The sequence below is a fragment of the Bacillus rossius genome, chromosome 10 (assembly GCF_032445375.1).
Source record: "Bacillus rossius redtenbacheri isolate Brsri chromosome 10, Brsri_v3, whole genome shotgun sequence".
Lineage (NCBI taxonomy): Eukaryota > Metazoa > Arthropoda > Insecta > Phasmatodea > Bacillidae > Bacillus > Bacillus rossius.
This window is the reverse complement of record NC_086337.1, coordinates 17,396,790-17,413,990: the sequence shown is the minus strand read 5'-3', so window position 1 is coordinate 17,413,990 and position 17,201 is coordinate 17,396,790. Positions and strand designations below refer to the sequence as shown.

At 38.4% G+C, this 17,201-nt stretch overlaps 1 long non-coding RNA gene across 1 annotated transcript in view; it reads left to right on the top strand.

Annotated features, from left to right (window-relative positions):
• LOC134535800 (uncharacterized) overlaps nucleotides 1-13,670 on the top strand; it is a 31,951-nt gene extending 18,281 nt beyond the window's left edge. Inside the window, exon 2 of the long non-coding RNA XR_010075709.1 lies at nucleotides 13,340-13,670. This is a non-coding gene — a long non-coding RNA (uncharacterized LOC134535800). The remainder of the gene's footprint in view (nucleotides 1-13,339) is intronic.
• Nucleotides 13,671-17,201: the final 3,531 nt, after the last annotated feature.

Here is a 17,201-nt window from a genome sequence, read left to right as displayed (position 1 = left end):
TCGCGATAGGATAGAGTCCAAATACTTTTGACATTATTTTGCTTCAGTGATTGGGCCACAGTTTATCTCAAGGACTCTGGGCCAATGAAAAATCTTTAACAGAAGAATTAGCGAAACACGATCATTCCAGTCAACAGGTGTTACGAGTCGGTAACCAATCAGCAGATGTAATTTGCACGAGTGCATAGAGGATAATGGAGTCTATCCTTTAGGGATTTGAAACCGCGAATTTCACAGGTCTCTATTAATTACTTATAACTATAAGTTACTTCGTAGACATTCAACATTTGTTTAGTTACTACCGCAAATAAAATGTAGCTTCCTGCAATGCAGATCGAAACGTCGGTGAACATTACCTATCAATTCTTGATAACTGTTCTTCGTATACTTAAGGCGATTTTTTTTAACAGTGTATTGGCCTAATGAATTCCCAGCATTTGTCTCCGAGTGTTCACTTTCAATTCTTTCTGGGAGTGCAACGAATATGTGGATTGCTGGCATAAACACTTACAATACACAAAAAACATGATTTAAAAAAGCACTTTCCGTGTAGCCCACTCAATTAGTAGAGACCTGTAAAATTCGCGATTTCAAACCACTAAAGGATAGACTCCATGATCCTCTATGCACTCGTTCAAATTACATCTGCTGATTGGTTACCGACTCGTAACACCTGTTGACTGGAATGATCGTGTTTCGCTAATTCTTCTGTTAAAGATTTTTCATTGGCCCAGAGTCCTTCAGATAAACTGTGGCCCAATCACTGAAGAAAAATAATGTCAAAAGTATTTGGACTCTATCCTATAGCGAAATGAATCCGCGAATTTTACAGGTCTCTATTAATTAGTATTCAGTGGTACTTCTTTCCTTACGGCGTTCTTTCAGGCTGGATTATGAAGGTCCCTCATAACCACTCCTTTAACCCGCCATGTGCCGCTAGGGGCCAAAGTTCCGGGCGATAACCCATGCACTGTAATGCCCTGCAAACGAAACGGAACGAGTCGCGCTTCGCGTAGCGCGCACGAGCGGACAGTGTTTGTAGAGTATTGCCCGCAGGAGAAGGGAACGCGTTCTGCAATTTCCATTCCGGACGCGGGGCGAACTGTAAACAGAGATCTACCACCCCTCCCTATCTCCCTCTATCTTTGTTTATCGCCGGCTATTTAGTTGTGTATAGCTGTCCGACGGGAGAGAGAGAGCGCGCGCGTGGGCATTTTGTTTACGCGCGGCTGGCAGGCCTGATCGCGCGCTGGCGCAAACAGCGACCTTGCGGGGCGGTGATCCACTTGTTCGTCCCCTGTTACTGCGGATTAGCCGCGCAAACAGCGCGACGCCAGCCGCCGTGGACTGTCCCACCGCCGGCAATGCGCCTCACGCGCTCTGCAAACAAAACCAGCAAGTGCCATGTGAACTACAATTCATCTTCGCTCTTTATTTACTTTACCTCTTTTTAACATTAATAGATCGGAAAAAAAAAATCCCGGACTCATTTCCCGATGGGCTAAAACTAGAGACCGGAAAAATTCGCGGTTTCAATAACCTCCAGGATAGACTCCAATATACTCTACACACTCGGGCAAATGCCACCTGTTCATTGGCTGCTGCTTGTGAGTCGTCACGACTGGGTGGCCTGTGATTCGACACTTCTATGAGTGAGGGACTCTAATTGGTCCTCAGTCCTCCAGATTAATAGTGAACCAATGACAGAAACAGCACTAAGGTATAATTATTTGAATTTTAGCATAACACGAAATGAACCCCCGAATTTTTCAGGCCTCTAGCTAAAACGCAACATACCTTTGAGCTGCTTTCGCTACTGGCTCATTGTTTACCTGGAGGTGTCTGGGCCAATGAAAAACCCTCGACCGAAGTAGTAACCAATTACAGATAGACCCAGTTGAGACTGCTCGCAAGTCGGCAACCAGCCTCGAAGAACCGCAAACCAGTATAAACGTCACAAAATTAAAATGACCAATTCACATACTTTCCGGCTGGAAGGTATGACGTGATACCAGTCAACGGACAACACACACCGCTATTACTTGCGTACAGATGTGTGAGAGGTATCTTATAGTAATCATATTCACTTTGATTATCGACTTTTTTTCTGAAACGGTGCATTGCTAGAAACCTGCAATATTCGCGGATTCATTCGGTGATAGGCTAGAATTCAAACACATATACCTCTTAGATAATTTTGCTATTGGCTTACTGTTCTGCGTGTTATCTATCACACTAGGTATGGAGATTACTGTAAATCAATGGAATTTGACTGAAACAGACAGAACGGCGAAGTTTGGCTCTTTTAGGGATAGTTTAGTAATATATAACATATGCCCCGAACGCAGGGTTTCTCGTGAGGTGTTCACTGAAAGAAATAATTGTATATTTTTACAAGGAAAATCCTTGGAAAGCCTGTTGCCAAGGATATTACTTGTAAAACTACAAGGCAGAGCTTTGTACCATGAGCGATTTTGCAAGGCTCTGCCTTGTAGTTTTGCAAGAAATATCCTTGGCAACGGGGTTTCCAAGAATTTCCCTTGCAAAAGTACAAATTTTTTTTTTCGTGTACATTGGGTTGAGGTGCCGTCCACCATCTTGGGTTGTGAAATCACCGTGGCCATCTTAGATGATGTCACGATTGCACTTTTAGTTACTGTCATCACTTGACATTTGACCTTGATATTGAACTTTCACCTTTACTTTTGTTATTGATCTTATTGATATTTGGCCTTGATCTTTGATTTTGACCTTGGCCTTAGCTGATCTCTTGAATCCAGCCAACATGAATTCGAGCGCCCCATTCCCAAAACATTGCACTTTTCGTTACGGTAGAACTTTTAACCTTATTGAATTCTGACTCAACAGCCGGCATTACTGTGAATTAAATATGGCAGGCTATACAAAAAAAATAACAAACATATTCGAACTTATAATTTTTTTTATTTTCAAGAAATATTATAATTACCTGTTTGAGGCCAAGCCACCATCTTTTTTTCAATACTCTCTACGAGGAGCGCCAGTGTCACGTAGTAGACACGTCGTCTGATATTGAGCACAGCCGACATCTTTTTTTCAATACTCAATACCAGGAGCGCTAGTATTATGCAGTACACACATCATCTTCTAGAGGGCGTTGCCTCCATCTTGGTTTAAATTTACCCTCTAGAGTGCCAATCACTAGTCCATCATTGCGTCTGCTATCTAATTAAAATTCTTGAAAATGTGTAATTATTAATATTGGAAATTTGGGAAAAATTCACAAAATCATCAAAAAAAGTCATTAATTTACTGATTGATAGAGACCTGAAAAATTCGCGATTCCAAATCCCTAAAGGATAGACTCCATGATCCTCTATGCACTCGTGCAAATTACATCTGCTGATTGGTTACCGACTCGTAACACCTGTTGACTGGAATGATCGTGATTCGCTAATTCTTCTGTTAAAGATTTTTCATTGACCCAGAGTCCTTCAGATAAACTGTGGCCCAATCACTGAAGCAAAATAATGTCAAAAGTATTTGGACTCTATCCTATCGCAAAATGAATCCGCCAATCTTACAGGTCTCTACTGATTGATTGGAACGATTTAATTACTTGGTTAGATCATTGGTCAATGATAATGAAGTAATTGAAGCTTAAATTTTTTTATTTAATTAATTATTCTTACTACGAAGAAAGACTATACAACAGTCCAACTGAATAAATATGTAACTCTCTATCACTATGCCTAACAAAGAGTAATAATTTTTCGATACTTGGAATACCTTTCAATAACGAAATGTTCAATGTAAGGCCTATAGATCAGACTTCTCCGATCCACGAGACCAGGTCATTTGCAATGTCTGGTGTACAGACCAAGCATCTCCCAACCATGAGACATTATTCGTCGAAACTTGTTATAGGCTATATTTCAAACAATTATGTCCTAATTCAAGCAGAGAAAGCAAGAGTATGCGAACTGTCGGATCGTTACATAGACAGATGTTTGATAAAGTGGTACATACTGCAGACTTAACCACGCACATTTAATGAACAGAACATACCTACATTTGCACGAACATTCAACTCAATAGGATACGATCCCATCAGTAGGATGGGATCGGCCCCATGATACAATGCAGCCAATTGTCTTGGGTCCAACTACTCCAACTTTCTTTGGCTCCAACTAGTTCAAATGTCTTTGTTTACATCTGCTCAAACGATATTTTGGCTAAAACTCCTCAAACAATATTTCCGCTACAAGTGCTCTAAAGAAATTTTGACTCCAAATGCTCAAATTGCATTTTGGCTACATCTGGCTACAACGAAATTTGGCTATAAGGTTACATGGCTACAAGACTATCTATGACGCTACGAAACTACAAGACTACAAGGCTACAAAACTTCGAGACTACGAGGCTACGGGGTCCAAGGCTACGAGGCAACATTGCTCCAAATGGCTACAATTGTGTGGGGTAATGAAAGTATTTTAGTATATTGCCAGAAATACGTTTGTACAAGGAAGAAACCACAGGTGCGGGTATACCGTGTTGCAGTCTAATAGGTGTTCAGCTCTTTTCGCGGAAAATGCCTGCCCCTACTGATAAGTAGAGACCTGCAAAATTCGCGGATTCATTAGGTGATAGGCTAGAATTCAAACACATATACCTCATAGATAATTTTGCTATTGGCTTACTGTTCATCTGGACGAATATCAACCAGTTATAAACCCTCAACCAAGGAAGGATCGAATCACAGACAAACCAGCTGAGACGACTTACAAGTCGGCAGCCAATGAACTTGCGTTACTTGCCCGAGTGTACAGGGGTATGTGCAGTCTATCCTGAAGGCCATCGAAACCGTGAATTTTGCAGGTCTCTACTGATAAGTACTTGATACTACACAACAATACACTATAACTAGAGACCTGCAAAATTTGCGGATTCATTCGGTGATAGGATAGAATTCAAACACATATAGGCTACCTCTTACATCATTTTGCTATTGGTTTACTGTTCATCTGGACGAATCTCAACCAGTTATAAACCCTCAACCAATTAAGGATCGAATCACAGACAAACCAGCTGAGACGACTTACAAGTCGGCAGCCAATGAACTTACGTTATTTTCCCGAGTGTACAGGGGTATCTGTAGTCTATCCTGAAGGCCATCGAAACCGCGAATTTTGCAGGTATCTAACTATAACTCCCAGTGTGGATTATTGAAATTTTAACTAACATAAAATGAGGACATCAAAACATACATCATATCTGACCTTAACTACACAACTACATACATATAACAATGGTACGTAAGTAATAATAATATAGGCCTACTTACGGTACATGACAGAAACGGGTTTATTAAAAAAATAAAGTTACAATGTTATTACGTTTTTGAAAATTATTGTACAATACTTAACTGTATTTTCACGTACACATACGTTGACGTAATGCTTAATGGTACCAATCACGGAAATTATGTAGGGCACAATGGTATTTACGCAAAAGTTCTTATTACGCTGGAAGTGTTGTTCATAATACTTGTTTAGATTCATCGTTGGTTCAGTTTGTCCGACATCAGTTGATTCATTCTTGTTTTCTGTGAATTTTTTATCTTCATAATTTTTTCTCGGTATTTTTCCATGACAACAATGTCGTATGTCCAAAAAACTGCATTAAATTTGTAGTTGTTTCACTCCTAAGTAGGATATCGTGAGATGTCTGCCTCAAAATAAATAACCCACACTCAGGTCGCTAAAGTAGATAGTTATACATCAAGTGATGTCTATCTAGCCACACAAAAATTCTGGATACAGCAGTAGTATAGTTCCTTCTGTCTCAACGTATTTCTTATAGGAATACGGTTCGTTGGCCTGATGGCTCGTTACCTATGACAACGAGGTTGGCGGCCATTTTAGATGACTCCGCACCCCCCATCTTGGAATCCACTATTGTGAATACTCTCAACGAAATAAGTATCGAATCACATCATCCCAGTTAACAAACAAGTGTCACGAGTCATTAGCCAATACGCCGGTGTAAGTTTCCCGAATACATAGAGGATCTTGGAGTCTATCCTAGAGGTCATTGACCGCATGAATTTCTTCAGTCCCTTGAAGATGGTTGCAGCATGACAATCCGCACCATTGGGCACAACATCATCTCATAGGACGTGATCTCAACCAAAAAGCCAAGAACTAGGGTCTGGAAAAACCTATAAAACCTAACCTTCAGGGTAGACTGCACAGTACATAGGGACATTTGGTGACAGTGATGATGATGAGTCGTTTTACCTATCACTGGGTGTCGTGAACACAGGCAACGCCACTGTGTTGACAGCCGTAGCGTCCCTACGATTGCTGAGGCAGGATGATTCTGCGATGGTATACCCCTGACTTCCGCGGGATGAAGGGTGGGAAAACATCACGAACACCCTATCGTTAGAGACCTGAACAATTCGCGCATTCATTTCACAATAGTCTAGAATTCAAAAAGTTTGCAGTTTTGCTACTTCGGTGATTGGGCCACAGTATGGAAAAATTCGCGGGTTCAATGACCTCCAGGATGAACTCCACAGTTCTACGTACACTCGGTCAAATGCCACCCACTCATTGGCTGCTGTCTTGTGAGACGTCCCTACGTAGCAGCCTGCGATTCGATAAAGCTTTGGTTGGGTATTTCTCATTGGCCCAGAGTCATCCAGGTGAGTTGTGAACCAATAGCAGAGGCAGCACTGAGGTATAACTAGAGACCGGAAAAAATCGCGGATTCATTTCGTGATAGGCTGAAATTCAAACATGTGTACAATTCTGCTGGTTCTGCTATTGGCTCGCAGTTCAACTGGAGCTCTCTGGGCCAATGAGAGACTATCGACCAAAGACGCGTCGAATCACAAGCTACCCAATGGAGACGCCTCACAATTTAGTACCCAATGAACACGTGTGTTTACTTGAGAAATAAATAGTAGCCTATAATGGAGGCTATCCTAGAGGTCATTGAATACGCGGATTTTTCCTGTCCCTAGGTATAACTATTTGTATTTTAGCCTATCGCGAAATGAATTCGCGAATTTTTCCTGTCTCTACAATTAGGTATTATCGTGTCACGGCTTGATAGACATGCCCTGAATGACTCGACGCTTGTAATAAACACCTAGAAAAACATCTTACCAAATGATTGCGATCCGGAAAAAAAAGTTGAACTATGGATGCAGCCAATAGACACATGGCATCGATTTCGTCATGTATACGTTTGTGAAGTCTAAACTGGTTCAGAAAATGCTATCAATTATAAAGGAACCTATATACATACAACTAAAACTGCTGGAGTCTTAAATAATAGTCTATATATAATTAACATTAGTTCAATGTCCTCTAGTGTGTGTGTCATTCTAACAATGGTCAAACCACACAAGGAGTAGAAACGCTAAGATGTTTGTGATGCAGTGTGTTTTGTTTAGTATTGGCCCATATATACCTACCTATATGTTGGGGCATGTATTTTTCTTGAAAATATCTGATCGCTAGAGACCGGGAAAATTCGCGAATTCTTTCGGCGATGGGCTAGAATTCAAATACATATAACTTTTAAATGATTTTTCTATTGGCTTACTGTTCATCTGGACGAATCTCAACCAGTTATAAACCCTCAACCAAAGAAGGATCGAAACACGGGAAAGCCAGCTGAGACGAATTACAAGTCGACAGCCAATGAACTTGCGTTACTTGCCCGGGTGCACAGGGGAATGTGCAGTCTATCCTGAAGGCCATCGAAACCGCGAATTTTTCTGGTCCCTACTGATCGCTCATTGGCCCGCAATAACGTATCCCGCACAAGCGATTGTTCCCTTGTAATTGGCGACTGTTTGCAAGAGACGTAATTTCCCTATTCAGCCGGGCCATTCAGAACGCGTTTGCTTCCGCACTGGATGGCCATTATTGGTGTGCTGACTATGGACGTATGCCTGAAATAAGCCCAGCTAACCATGTAACACAGACAATGCTATAAAAGTTAACACGCAGCTGTTCTGAAAATGTTAACGCGAAAAAAGATATGAACCCTAACAATAGGCAGAGACCGGAAAAATTCGTGGATTAATTTCTCGATATGTCAAAATAAAAATAGATATAGGTACTTTTGAGCTGCTTTCGTTGTTGCCTCACTGTTTACAGGAGGGCTCTGGGCCAAAGAGAAACCCTCGACCAAAGAAGTATCCAAATACAGACAACCCAGTTGAGACTGCTCACATGTCAGCAACCAACGAACTGGCGTTACTTGCACGAGTATATGGAGGACTGCGTAGTCTACCCTGAAGGTCATTGAATGAGTTATTTTTTTCCAGTCCCTACTTTAAGATAGCCTAATTATAGCATCTCTTTAGATCTGGGAATTTTGCGGGTTCAATGACATGACTAGGCTTAATGGCTATCCCCCCCCCCTTCCCCCCCCCGAGGACTTAAATAACTTGTTGATTGACTGCTGTCGCCGAGAGAATACGTTCCGCCGAGAGAATACGTTCAGTTCCGAATGACGCGTAGCCTATGTCATTCGGCCGTTAGGTTGTCGTTGGCTTGCGATTGGCAAAGACCTGCAAAATTTGCGGTTTCTATGGCCTTCAGGATAGACTGCACATACCCCTGTACACTCGGGCAAATAACGCAAGTTCATTGGCTGCCGACTTATAAGTCGTCTCAGCTGGTTTGTCTGTGATTCGATCCTTCTTTGGTTGAGGGTTTATAACTGGTTGAGATTCGTCCAGATGAACAGTAAGCCAATAGCAAAATGATGTAAGAGGTAGCCTATATGTGTTTGAATTCTAGCTTATCACCGTATGAATCCGCGAATTTTGCAGGTCTCTAGCGATTGTTGTAAACCACCTTAGGGCGTGTCAAAAGAATTGCGTCCCGATTGGAAATCGTACAAGTTTTCGAAATTTATTATTTTTTTCCGGGACTCCAAGAAACTCTTTCTGGGTAGTAGTCACGGGAAGAGTTTATCAAAAAGGAGTTTAGATAAGTTTTGAATGTAAAGCGAGGTGGAAAATGTAAGAAAACGCCGCACTCGGCGAACCCTCCGCAGCAGTAGTTCCCGCGCGCGCCACTGAGGGCTGGCATGGCGGCGCTCGCATGATCGCCGCGGCGTGCCGCCCCGCCATTGGCCGCTGCCTGCGCGCGAGGCCCCGCCCCCCGGGACTGCCGCCTGGAGGAGGGGGAGCTCCCTGAGCGCAACACAGGCACAAGTGCTGCAGCGGTGCTTCCAACCACTCCGCGTCAGTTGGGCTCCACTCAAACAACTGAATTAACAAAAAAAAAAAGTGCGTCTACTTACAAACGCACGTCAGAAATTACACTTCTTTTTGATTTAAGACACTGAAATATTTTGAAATTCATTGTAAAAAATTAATCGAATACTCAGTATTCAAAACAAATATAATCATGTGTATAAAATTAATTATTTAATTTCGTAAAATAATCGAGATGAATCAATGAAAACACCATTAATAAAAATTATTAATGTTTATTTTTATTTATTAATTGTAAATATTTTAATAATAATGTAATAGGCTTATGTAATTTATAATTTATAATACAAATAAATTAAATTTACGGGATCATAACATAACTTGTATAAATAAACTTGAAAATACACTTGAAAAAGTTTATAAATACTACATATATCGCTTATATTCACAATATTTAAATGATTTTAGTTATAGGGTCCAGTATAAAATATAAATGATTAAAGTATAAAATTTGAAAGCACATATAAAAATTTTATTTTGTAACTTTTTTTATCCTGTGAAAATTTCGTTGCGTGGTGCGCACGCATCGTAAAAATTTACTCTCTTTTTTTTTTCCGTAACGTGCCTAATGAAGTAGAACTTAAAAAAATTACCAGTTTTTATATCTTGTACAATCAGATTTTTAAACATGGTAACTAGGGACTGGAATCATTCGCTGATTCAGTGACCTTCAGGGTAGACTTCCCAGGCCTCTGTAGGCCTACACTCGGACAAGTAACGCCAGTTCGTTGGTTGCTGACTTGTGAGCAGTTTCAACAAGGTTGTCTGTAACTGGAAACTTCTTTTGTGGAGGGTTTTTCATTGACCCAGAGCCCTCCAGGTAAACAGTGAGTCAATAGCTAAAGCAACTCAATGTAGGTGTATTTACCTAAATTTTAGCCTATCGCGAAATGATTCGGTGGATTTTTTTTTTTTCGGTTTTAAATGATAGTGAGCTTGTAATCCAACGTTCAATAGTAAAATTAAAGCTTAATTAGGGTTTTTTTGAATTTATTAAAGATATTTTGTTTGCTTTGTATTTACATTCGAAAATTAGTTTACGAAATGGTCTTGGGACGCGAATTTAATAACAAATTCTGTGACATATTTCTGTGATTTTCGTTTTAGTTTCGTCAATTTGTAAGCTCTTTAATTACAAAATACCGATTAAAAAATCACATGGTTTGTAACATCGTGCTCATGAAGACTGGCTACAAAAATAAAATAAGTCACGAGAAAGGTTTTGAAACCATTAACATATTTATAAAGAAATTATGATATTATGTTTTAAATATAGGCCTATGTGTTAAGTTTGTCATCATATAATTTTTCAAATTTCCGTTAATATTATTTTTAGCCCTTAAGTCTTTTTTGTTTTGAGATAATGACAAAAAAAGGCATTTTTAATATTCTTATAACGTTCTTATTTTTTTTATTAATGGGTCATATTATTTATAGCCTATTAATATAATGGCAGAAATCATGAGAGATACACGAAAAAAAAAGAGCGAAATGTCTGATTTGGAATCTTACGTAATCCAAAAAGCAAAAGTGAATTACAAAGAGCAGACTAGTGAAAAAAAATTTGAAAAAAATATACTATCAAATAAACCTATGCCTAGATCTAACCAGCCTTAAGAAGCTATTTACATTTCTTGTGTACTTATATAAAGAAGATTTGAAATAATTTCCTCACAGAACGCTTAGCTGCTATCCTATGTCAATGTATGAAAGAAAACAAGCGGAAAATTAATTGAAATTTTACTCCTAATAGCGAAATACTTGTTTTCTTTTTACTTCAGAACTATATTTTTATGAATAGCGCTGTATAGCTTACATGCCAATTTGCACTGATTTCCATGCCATTAAGGCTTTTTTTTCAGCGAGTGACATTTAGTTAGGCAATTTTGTTAAATAGACAAAAAACACATTAATTTTATGAATATATTCACTCAGCCAAAACATTTGTGGTGAAAAAAAAAAGTTTGTTCATAGACCACACGAAAATAATGTAATCGTTACATCATCTTATTATGTCCAAAAAATAAATCTGTGCTCATTACAAATTTATTTCCAGAAGCTCCAACTTATTGGGCATTGGTACCTAAGTATTATATTTGACTCTTCCAACACAGTTTTGTTCTTCAGAGACACTTCAGTTTTAAGAACAGTTAGGACCTATGTTTTTTCACCTTTAGGCAGTAGATATTAACTTTTATTTGTGGGTCTTCCTTTTATAAAAAAAAATGTTTTTCAAATATAAATTGGCCTATTGAAAATATGGGTTTTATGTAATTAACTATTTCTTTATTAAATAGTTTTTCTATGTTCTTTTAGTTTTTAAACATAAATATTTGTACTACTAGGGCAAGCATAGACTATCTACATTTCTACCTCGTCAAAAAGACTAAACAAAATATCGGCTTGGATAAGTGAGACTGTCATTTTTCAATAGTTTACTAAATTATCAAGTAGTTCAAAATAGTTTGAAATTTTAAGATTTTATCATTATTTTTCTTATTGTAAGTAGGTAGCCTACGAGAGTTTCTGCGGCATTTTATTTTTAGAAAGTAAACGGCGGTTTTTTAAAGTATATTTGTACCGAGTAACCAGTTTCCAAAAATAAATATTACCGTTTAAATTTTGCAAATGTATTTGGTACAAAACGATTGTAGCAGTAGTAGAAAATTAGTCGAAACAGCGTGTTCAACGAACGTAAATACTAGCATGTTGACTTTCCTCACCATCAATAAATAAATATATTCATATAATTTCGTTTATTTATGTTATCGATAAGCTCTTGTATTTATTCAGTCTTTACTGGCTATATAAAAAAAACCTACAAGAAAATTTTTACTCAATCAGAGAACAGGTTTAAGTAAAACGTCTACATTCATGCGATTATCATAAGCCTATTATAAACGTCACTTTATTGTTTGCAGCTGCTTGAAATTTTAACGCTTTCTAGATAAAACTTTATGTACAGATTGGATGATAAGCAGTTTACGTTATCACATAGGCCTATATTTATTGCAAAAAAAAAACACAGTAAATCAGTCCTTCTCATAAAATTTAAGTGTCAATGATACACATGAATATGTAGGCTAAAGTAGATCTTTGCGATGTATGTGATGCACTTATGAAGTAATAACGACATGCATTACACAATTAAAATTTTATACTTTAACAGATTCTGAAAAATAGTTAAGGAATATTTTGTAAGGTAGTGATAATTAATTGTACAGAATAGAAAATACTGTGGCCCTAATGAATATAGGTACCTACTTAGTTATTTATGATATAGTGTAAGTATAACTATGCCTAGTAAGATAGGCTAAATATGGAGTTAAAAATACACACAACCTTTGTGTATTCCACTGCAATGTGTAGGTATAAAATTTTCACAATGTTTAATTATTTTAGTGATGGTTTTTAAAATAATTTGCCTGCTACAATACTTTATAACATTTTTTAATACCCACCAACAGATAAAAAAGTGCAATGATTAAATCTTACATCTATCTATTCACAGCAGTACCGTAAGTGACTAGGTAAACTTGGAAGAAAGTTTTATGTGTGTTGAAACAAGTTTCACGCACGATATTAATTCATTTTTGGGTACATGAGGAATATTTTTAAAATTCACCATAAAACGTCAAATAATCTCCTCATAGCTGCAAATCACCAAAACTGCAGTGTGACTTTAAAGTCCGTAGGAGTTTTGAAAAAAAAATAGTTTGAAACTAATTCAGCTAGCCAAAAACCGTCTTCGGTAGATGGAAGTAAAATATGCATGTGGTTTTTAAATAAAACTTCTTTGCTGAGGGGGTAAAAATTTTCGAGCGTTACGAAAATTCCGACAGAATGAGGGGAAATAGCTATGTTATGTGGTGGTGGAACCGGGAGAGGAGGGGAATAGTTCGATACGTGGTGGAGGAACCGATATAGGAGACAGCAGGGAAAAGTAGAAATGACGTAGCATACTTGCGCTCTTGCGAACTTGCTATCATGCACTCTTGCTCTCTTGTGCTCTTGTATTCTTGCGCTCTCACTCACTTACGCCCTTGTGCACAGTTGTTCCTTGTGGGTGGACGTCGTGCTATCCCCACTCCGAGGCCGTTGGTGCGGGCGGTGATCGCTGGAGCAGCCTTGAGCGGGCTCCACGTGGCGGCGTGCGGCTCAGGTTGAACTCCGCCATGTTGCAGGGATAGGCGGGTCGCCTGCGCCTGACGCCACCCGACTTTAGGGAGTATTTGGGAAGACGGCAACATGACGGGATTTGGGCTCATTGTTGTGCACCGTGTCACGGGCCATATTGGAAAGAAAATATTGATATTTCATATATGTATTATTAATTTAATTACTTGTGTAAATCAGTAGGTATTATTAAACAGTATTATGTGAGTATCGTTTTAGCTGTGTAACTAAATATGTCTGCTGGTATAGATAATGCTTTTCACGCTTTAGTTTGACAAGGGTATCTAATTATTTGTCATGAATTATTAGATTTACTAAATCACACAAGGTAGGTATTATAGTCACGAGCCCACGAGTGTGTAAATATGTTAAGTTCAACTAAGAGGCGTGAATATATCTCGATCGGAGTTCAGCTGTGGGTGAATGTGGCATTGAGCTAGGTCCTATTCGTATGCCATGTCATCACTTCCACATGCCAGGTACCTCAGGCTACACACGTCCATATGGCCAATTCGTTAAGCTGCATAATCTACCTAATTATCGGTCAGTTTTAAGTTTATGAATTATTTAAAATCAAAGTTTGTTTTGAATTTATTTGTTCGTGTGGAAAAAGAGTTATTTAATTTAAGGTCATACCCGCGGCCTTACTATTATCAATTTTTATCTCTTATTCTATTAGAAAAATAATTAGTAATTTGTCTATATCTGTAGCTAATAAGTAGAGACCGGAAAAATTCGCGGATTCATTTCGTGATAGGCTGAAATTCAAACATGTGTACAATTCTGCTGGTTCTGCTATTGGCTCGCAGTTTAACTGGAGCTCTCTGGGCCAGGGAGAGACTATATCAACCAAAGAAGTTTCGAATCACAAGCTACCCAGTGGAGACGCCTCACAATTTAGTACCCAATGAACACGCGTGTTCACTTGAGAAATGCAGAGGATAATGGAGGCTATCCTAGAGTTCATTGAATCCGCGAATTTTTCCGGTCCCTACTAATAAGCAAGATGTTTCACTTCTGTCGCGCGTGGACTCGGCGCACACATTTTTTCTACCTGCTTTAGTACCTATACCTTTATGCGAGGTCCTTGGTATAGTCTGTCTCACTCTTGGATTGCAGTGACGAGTATTTGGCGAACACTGTGGCCAGATTGATACTGCCCGTGTTGTTAAAATTAAAACTCTTATTTTGTATACCTACCATTGTCAATCATAAAAAAAATTTATTTATTTTTATTATTATATTTCTTAATATTTCTAAGACCATAAAATGGTGTCTACTGGCGTTAATATTATTACAGTTGTAGCCATGTTGGCAGAAAAAAAAGTTAAATGTTAAATACCAATTATTAGTTTACAGGAGAAACTATTTGTTAACAGTCAATCACTATTAATAACAAGACATTCCATGAAAGGATGTGCAATGCTGAAAAGAGCCAAACCTCTTAAAATTAAATGATGTAAACATAATGTTAGCAAAAAAACTGTCGAAGACAAGATGGCGTTTCAATTATATCTCCTTAGAAATAAAAATATAATGGAATCATCAGATGATGCGGTATTGAAATACACCAGAAGTATGTACTACTTCTACAATTCTTGTTCGAAATTTTACCATAAAAAAATACAAATTTCCCGATACATTAAAAAGTATTTTCATTACATAACAAAGTTGTGTCTGAAACTTTTGCGCTCTATGGCGTACATCTGGCAACAGTGCTCGCCGTAACAAAGACGGAGCTAATGGCAGGAATCATGCATTGGAAATATAAAGTAAATGCCCATTGAAATGCACACTGCCATCTAAGCTTGAGATGCGCTATAGCACGGAGAACGTCCAGAAGGAATTTTAGCTGTTGCCATGTTCTGCAAAGCGTGTCTGCTGGGACATTGAAAACCACATTCCTGATACGGGTCTCCCCAGGCATCAAGTCCAGTAATTGGTACCTACTTGGAAAACATCGCCAGTCTCTTGATTCATAGATACCTATAATGCGACAAGAAACAAAAGAACCTTCTCCGACGTCCCTGTGCGCATCAATAACCTTCCCCTACTACGGCGGGAAAGGAGGGGTGGCAAACCTAACAGTCGAGCGTGAGTCCATCTGACACGATCAGCAACGGCGTAACTCATGCTTTTCATTTCATCATTTGACCTCACCCTTGGCACTTCATCATGTTCCAAAATTTACAAACTTTTTTAATTTTTTTTTTTTTAGATAGGATGGAGTCATCGGATCAGTCTGTCGTCCTCATGGCATAGTGTTCTCTTATTTAATTTTTTTTTGTTTAATATTATGATGATGTTTTAATTGAAAATTTACGTATTTATTCGTTGTTTAAAACAAAATTATTTTAAAATTTTATTATGTATCTAAATTTAAAGGCTCATTCATATGCATGGCTGAAGAAACTTAGATACACAGAGTCTAATTTACGGCATAGATAGATAAAAAAAATTATATTTACGCCGAGATTATACTGAAGTGGTTTAGAATCCATTAAACATGAATGTCCCGCTTCAGAACATAGAAACAGACATAGAAAATTACCACAGTGCGAAAACAAGGGGGGGGGGGGGGGAAACTAGAAAATTATTAAAATACTCGCCTATTCCGAAACACAAAGAATGCTTTCCCCACTGTCTGTATGGCTTGCAGTGTCCCTGTCACTTGAACGTCCGACATTTATTACCTATTATTTTATCAATTTCAATGTAAATTCTCCCGTTACTTTTCACTCTCTTTCCATTTGTCCAAAGAATAGCTGCTGAACAACAACTCGCACATCTTTCTTTCACCATCTAGCGATGAAGAGATTTCTTCCCGGATTATGTTTATCATTTCTGCCCATACCAACTCAATCGGTTTCAAGTTAGCATGGTATCGAGGCAGGCGGATGACAGCATGGCCACATGCTGTGATTGACGCATATTATTTTAATTATTTTGTTACTGGCGCACATTTTACTAAAAGCAAAACACTCGCCTTCGTCATTGTTGAAGAGGATGAAATAATGTATGTCAGCCAGTTTTGGATGTCTTGTTTTAGAAATGATTCTGTAGGTTTCTTGTTCAGCTGTAGGTACATTATGATAACTGACATTGTCCAGTACTACAACACATTTTTCAGGTAAATTTGGGAGTAACTTACTTTTTAGACACATTGAAAAGTTTTCAAATTTCGTATTTTTGTGGTAGTTTCCAGATTTTTGTTTTGACTTACTAACATGTAAAGCATTCGAAAAACAAAGCCTTCTTCTCCACCTGCACGCACAATAATTAATCGTGGACCTTTCCAAATGGGTCCTGTGACGCCTATTTCCGTATCTGACTGCCAACAAGAACTTTAGCTGTGCGTGGCATGACCATAAGTTTCGTCAACATAAACTACGGTTCTGCCAGCCTTGCGAAATTCACGTATTTGTTCAAGACAGCATAGGCGTACCCAGGATTTTTTTTCGGGGGGGGGGGGGGGGGGTTATTCCAGATATTTCTGGGGGGGGGGGGGTTTTGGGGAAGGGGGCTTCTGATTTTTTTAAGAAAAACTCCATAAACACCAAAAAATAATTTTTTATAATAAACTTTTTTAAGCCTCCAAACTTTTTACAGAATTCTTCTTCTTCTATTATTATTATTATTATTATTTATTAATTTTTTTTTTTTTGGCAAATTCAGTAACCACATTTTCCGGGTCGATGTGTATGTAGTAGTGGACATTCAGTAAGGCCAATCCATTCAG